Below are 6,885 nucleotides of genomic sequence, written 5' to 3' on the forward strand. Positions count from 1 at the left end.
AGCCATCCCCTCCCTTTTGGGCCTGTTCTCCTCTAACCTGTCACTCCCTTCCACCATTTCATTCAGACACCTCCTCACATTTTTCTCATACCTTGATGAAAGACTCAAGCCCAAAACATTGGTTATGTATCTTTATCTTTGCTATATGAAGTACACTGTTTGACCTGCTGAATTTCTCCAGCGTTGTTTTTTTAGAGTTCTAATAAACTCTCTTTTTTCTCCTTGGGAGCAGAGCATTAGCTTCTACTCTATCTAATGAATGAGCCTCTTTAACCTTTATCTGCTTCAGGCTAAACAAGTTTGAACAACTACCTTAAAATTTACCTTACTTGATCTCAGACAAACAGACACACTTGGATTTTATGTTTATTATTTTTTGTGCCTGTTTTATCAAAATCAATTCAATTTCCTTATCGTCTTGTGCTGAAAACTCATTCGTTCCTGGAAGGTCAATATCCATGGTGTTACGAACAAATAAAAACCTTATTAATTCTATAGTAAGTTTTGTGCGTGAGCGCAGCAAGAAGAACTGAGACAGCAGGCTATGAGTTCATTAAGCACAACTAGTTTACTTTGAAGTTCGCGCCGCAACCTTTTTTTTTTTTTTTTTTTGAAAGTTAGCCAATTATATAATTTATTGTTCTACTTTGTCCATAAAAATGTTTCCAAGCTTCAGTTGGCAATTTGGTATACCTGTTATCGTAATCTTCTTGCTTCACGCTCAGACTCCAAAAGTGTAAGAACATCTCCCTCGCGGACTGGTCCTTTCACATTCCGAATGATGGACCGATTGCTGTCATCCATAAATTCCACACGAACCCTGGCCAGCTTGACGGCCTGTGTCCGCGGACCCTCCATGATGGCGGCGGCGCTGGACCCGCCGCAACCTTTAAGGCCATCTAGAGCCCGCCTCTGGCATACCAGAACTCACATCACGCTGACATAAGTACGTACGCATATTTCCAGTCTGGACCAAAAGAGAAAGACCCACGATGCCATCTTTGCTGCGGCTGCTCCGTTGACGGCGTGTAACAAGTGGAGCTGATTGCCGATGCGAATATGTGTGCCGCCACACAAAACTCCACAGAACCAGTGCCGGTAGTCTCACTGCACATTGTGGGTGAAGTCTTCTGCTTCGGTGCCGACACCTGCATGTTGTGGCAAGTCCAGGGTGAAAAGTTCTTTTTTGCCCCCGATGTCAAGCATGAAAGTGGAGACATTCCTCTGAAGTACTTTGTAGGGTCCCTCTTAGGGATGCTGGAGGGGTGACCCGTGTCCACCTCTGCAAATGATCACATAGTTGCAAGTGTCTAGGCCAGCGGGGTAAGCAGGGGGTAGGGGTAGCAGTGATCCTTATTTGTCTCTCATTCTTTCCAGTATAGTGGCAGTACCACTGACTGGGCTTGGTGGTGAAGGCAGGAATTGGCCCGGGACTGCGAGGGGTTCACCATAGACCAATTCTGCTGAGGAGGTTTGCAGGTCATCCTTTGGCACTGTGCGGATTCCAAGGAGGACCTATGGTAGTTCATCCACCTAGATTGGCCTCTCAGCGATGACTTAAGGTGGCAGTGAAAACGCTCGACTAATCTGTTGGACTGGGGATGGTATGCGATGGTGAGGTGTAGCTGGGTGCCCAGGCATCTGGAGAGTTCACTCCAATGGGCGGAGGTAAATTGGGCCCCCTATTTGGTTGTTATGTGCGCTGGGGCTCCAAGGCGGGAGACCCAGTCGGAGAGGAAAGCCCTGGTGTAAGTGCCAGTGGTGGCATCTGGGATGGGGACGGCCTCCGGCCACTTGTTGAATCTGTCCACTATCGTGAGCAGGTAGGGCGACCCTCGGGAGACTGGCAAGGGGCCCACTATGTTGAGGTGGACATGCTGGAACCTGCAAGTCAGTGCATCAAACTGTTGGAGGTGGGGCTTGGTGTGCCGCTGGACCTTCGCATGCAGATTTTTACCCATTCACTAACTTGCTGATGCAGCCTGTGCCAAACAAAGTGGGAGGATATTATCTGAGAGATGGGAAAGGCCATGCAGTGTGTCAAAAACCGTTTGTCGCCAATGGTCAGGGACGATTGGTCGGGGTTGGCCTGTGGAGATATCATAGAGCATGGTCGCATCCTTGGTGTCCACTGGGATGTCCTGGAGCTGCAGACTTATGATCATGGTCCTGAAACTGGGGGTCTTGGGGTTATCCTGCTGGGCTCAAACCTGGTTGTGGTAGCTGATGCTATTCAACACATCGTGAACAGCTGGCCTGGAGAGTGTGTTAGTGACTATGTTCTCTTTGCCCAAGAGGTGGTGGATGGAGATGGTGAACTCCGAGACATAAGATAAGTGCCTCTGATTGCGGACGGACCATGGATCGGAGGACTTGAAGAATGTAAATGTCAGCAGCTTGTGGTCTATGTAGACCATGAAAGGCCACCCCTCCAAGAAGTAGCAGAAATGACAGATGGTGAGGTAGAGGGCCAGCAGTTCTCTGTCGAACGCGCTGTACTTCATTTCAGGCACTCATAGGTGATGGCTGAAAAATGCAAGGGGCCTCCAGGTGTTATCCACAAACTTTTCCAGGACACCACCTATAGCTGTGTTGGATGTGTCAATAGTGAAGGCTCTGGGCATATCCATGCATGGGTGGATGAGCATCATTGTGGCAGCCAGGGTTTCCTTGGTTTTCTGGAATGCTCCCTGTCCCTCGTCAGTCCAGTTGAGGTCTTTCTTGCTGAAGTTGAAGAGTGGGCGCATGATGCTGGCAGCTGCGGGGATTAACCTGTTGTAAATATTTACCATGCCCATGAATTCTTGCAGACCTTTCAGGGTTGTTGGCCTGGCGAACTACTGGATAGCCTTCACCTTGTCGGATAAGGAGTGGTGCTGTCCTTGGTGATCCTATGGCTCAATAAATCAATTTCATCAAGGCTGAACTGACATTTCACTGGGTTGATAGTGAGGTCATATTCAGCTAGCTGGTGAAAAGCTGATGGAGGTATAGAGGTGTGAGATGTACTCCTCATGTGTTTTGCTCACTAGCAGGATATTGTCCAGGTAGATGAAGAGGAAGGGCAAGCCTCTACCAACTGCATCCATGAGGCACTGGAAGGTCTGGGTTGGGTTCTTTAGGCTGAATGGTATGTGGAGAAACTCAAAGAGGCCGAAGGGGGTGACATTAGCAGACATCTGGACATCTTCTGGATCAGGTCAACCTTAGAGAAGTTGTGCATGACATGGAAGTTTGCTGCAAAGCCCTGTATGTGAGGGATCGAATAGCAGTCTGCCATCATCTCTTCGCTGAGGTGTCTGTAGCCTCCATAGGGTCTCCAGCTGCCATTGGGCTTGGACACCAAGTAGAGGGGGGAGGCCCATGGGCTTTCGGACTGGAGGACGATACTGAGTTCCTCCATGTGCTTAAACTCTTCCTTGGAAAAGTTGAGCATGTCAGGAGCCAGATGTCGAGCATGGGAATATACTGACAGGCCTGAGATTATAATGTGGTGCTGGGCGCCGTGCTTCGCCATGGAGATAGTGAACGGGGGACACGGGATGGAGAGATAGCTGCCAAGGAGGTGGATGTATTAGCTGTGCGAAGTCTCCACAGAGGCAAGCTGGGTGGCTGGCTCATTGGTTAAGCTGAGGGGTACTGTCTGGAAGGTCTCTGAGTGGACCAATCACCTGCCCTGGAGGTCTACCAATAGGCAGTATGTCATATAACCAATTAACCATGTAACCATTTACAGCACAGAAACAGGCCAGTTTGGCCCTACTAGTCCATACTGAATATCTTCTCCCACCTAATCCCACTGTCCCACATTGGGCCCATAACCCTCCAAACCTCTCCCATCCATTTACCTATCCAACCTTTCCTCGAATATTAACATCAATTCGCTTCTACCACCACTGACAGAAGTTCATTCCATACCCCATCCCCCTCTGCATGAAGAAATTTCCCCTTATGTTTCCCTTAAACTTTTCCCCTTTTACTTTCAATCCATGCCCTCTTGTTTGAATCTCCCCTACTCTTTGTGAAAAAAGCCTATCCACATTGACTCTATCCGTCCCCCTTATAATTTTGAATACCTCTATCAAATCACCCCTCAACCTTCTACACTCCAGGGAATAAAGTCCCAGCCTGCTCAACTTTTCCCTGTAACTCAAACCTGAAATCCTGGCAACATTCTTGTAAACCTCTTCTCCACTTTCTCTATACAGTTTATATTCTTCCAGGAATTTGGTGACCAAAACTGCACACATTATTCCAAATTTGGCCTCACCAATGCCTTATACAATTTCAACATAACATTCCAACCCCTGTATTCTATACTCTGATTTATGAAAGCCAACATACAAATGCTTTCTTCAACATGCTATCCACATGTGCTTCAACCTACAGAGAATTATGTACCACGACTCCTAAATCCCTTAGTTCCACAATTGTCTACCATTTAACGTGTATGTCCTATTTTGATTAGACCTACCAAAATGTAGCATCTCACATTTATCAGTATTAAACTCCATCTGCCATCTTTCAGCCCACTCTTCTAACTGTCCTATATCACCCTGTAAACTTTGATAATCTTCCTCACTGGCCACAACACTGCCAAACTTTGAAGAATCTGCAAATTTATTAATCCAATGTTCCACCCTATCGATTCTAAATTGTTAATATATATATGACAAACAGCAGTGGACTAGTCCATACCGAACATCTTCTCCCACCTAATTCCACTGTCCCGCATTGGGCCCATAACCCTCCAAACCTCTCCCGTCCATTTACCTATCCAACCTTTCCTTGAATATTAACATCAATTTGCTTCTACCACCACTGCCAGATACCTCTATCAAATTTCAGACCTCTTTAAACTCACAAGTCTCCGGATGAGCTGTCTTTCAGAGAGATATTCTTCAAACAGGAGTGAACAACTTCTGGGCACAGATAAGGCTCCCTCTCTCTTCTTAAAAGAGCAGTTGGAGTGGCTATTTTCTTTTAAAAGACCACTGGGTGTTGTTACAAGATCAAACTAGCAACAACAAAGAAGGCATATCACACAGGGGTAAAGATGAACATATACTTTATTAACAAAAATTCACCTTCAAACTTTAATTCAAATCCCCCCTTTTATAACAATGCCCACTGGTTACAATGCAAATCTCTATAACAGTATAAAAATAATAAATTCCCCAGCCTAAATATGTAAATATGTAATTAAAGTCTAAGTTATATTTCCAACCAGCCCACAGAAAAACTTAGACACAAAACACACAAGACTCACAAAACTTCGATCTCAACTGAAGCAAAGATTGTAAACAAAATTCAGTTTGTTTGGTAAACTGAAACCAAAAGATCTTTGAGAGAGAGAGAGAGAGAGAGCACAAAATTCGAAGTTGTCTTCTTGTGTTGCTTGCAGAGAGAGGAACAGAAGCTTGGTCTGGATCCTTCTGGCTGCCTTCAGAATGTTCATTCCTTTTTAAATGCCTAACATTCTAAACTGTCTCCCAGACAATGACTCTGCTTGGGCCTTCTTGCACTTCACAGCCACACCCAGTGGTGGTTTGCCTTCCAAGTCCAGAAAATTCTAGATAATCTTCTGAACATGCTCAGTACGTCTCCCACTCTCTCAGCCATCCACCTTCACCTTGGCTCTCTTTTGCAAACTGTCCCTTTCCAACACAAAACCACACATCACATAGGCCAATACACAACACACAGAACTCTGTATCAGTGTTCCTTCTATGAATAAGAAGAACACAGAGGCTTTTCAAAAGATTTGGAAAATTTACTTCTTAGAAGTAGTCAGAAGTTGTCTTACTTATTTAAAAGGTACTCATGTTGTTGTACATCCTGTCATAAGAATAATACAAGTCCTATCTTTCCAGGAAGTCAAGTGTTTCTTCAGTCTTCTGTCCTCTCAGTCTTCTGATTAAAAATGTCTTCTCTGCCTTCAGTATGTAGTTCTCTGACATTATGTGGTGTGACATCCTCAGTGAGATCAGTTTCAATTCCTGGAAGCCATGTGATCATTTACTGGAATCTCTAACAGTTGCCAGCTCCAATTTCTTGGAAACCATATGACCTTCATAACTCTGGCTTGCAGACATTATGACTCCGAAAGATGACCTCACTTCTGAATGTATTGTATGGGTGTGTAACCCTGTTCCAAACCCTCTACTTTAGCTAAGACATAGTTATAGTAAACATTACCTAAACATTACAATGGTCAATACCTAACATTAACCTAAATATTACAATGGTCTCACACACTGCAAAAATGAGACCACCTGTAGATTTGAGGAGCAAAATCTCATCTTCCATTTGGGCACTATCCAACCAATTGCCATTAACAATAGCCCCTTTCACACTGGCACCTTGACCCAGTAATTGATGGCCAATCTACTGGTTAAGGGTCCAGTATAAAAGCTCTTTAATTGGCATGCAGGCGTCTCATCTCATGATGCCTGTGTGCTGATTAGCCCAGAGTCAGAGGGACATAGGGTGTCCTGGGATAAAATAATGACACGTTGATTATGTTTTTGTGTGAGTGCAAGATCGTGAGAAAACAAAAGATTAAAAAGAACGTATAAACTTTGCCGACCCTTATAAACCTTTATGTGTCTAAAGGACCATGGGAAAGTTGCAGCGGGAGAGAGATTGCTGATCTGCGCCCCCAGAATTCTGTGCAGCAGAGAAAACTCTCCATAAGTGCTCCATGAGTGCTCCATGCGTACAGTTCTTTCCCTGCCACATGGAATTCTGGGTGGGCAGGTCTGCCATCGCTCTTCCCCACGGTCTTTATAAATTATGCACTATTGCTTCTATTATCACTAGGACTTTCCCATGATGTTCATGAATTGTGCAGCTATATATTTCTATGGTATTTTATAAAACTAT

At 45.0% G+C, this 6,885-nt stretch overlaps 1 pseudogene; it reads right to left on the reverse strand.

Moving 5' to 3' along the window:
* Positions 1-617: 617 nt before the first annotated feature.
* Positions 618-868, reverse strand: LOC138744838 (small ribosomal subunit protein eS28 pseudogene; annotated as a pseudogene).
* Between the last annotated feature and the right edge of the window lie 6,017 nt (positions 869-6,885).

The sequence above is a fragment of the Narcine bancroftii genome, chromosome 1 (genome assembly GCF_036971445.1).
Source record: "Narcine bancroftii isolate sNarBan1 chromosome 1, sNarBan1.hap1, whole genome shotgun sequence".
Classification (NCBI taxonomy): domain Eukaryota; kingdom Metazoa; phylum Chordata; class Chondrichthyes; order Torpediniformes; family Narcinidae; genus Narcine; species Narcine bancroftii.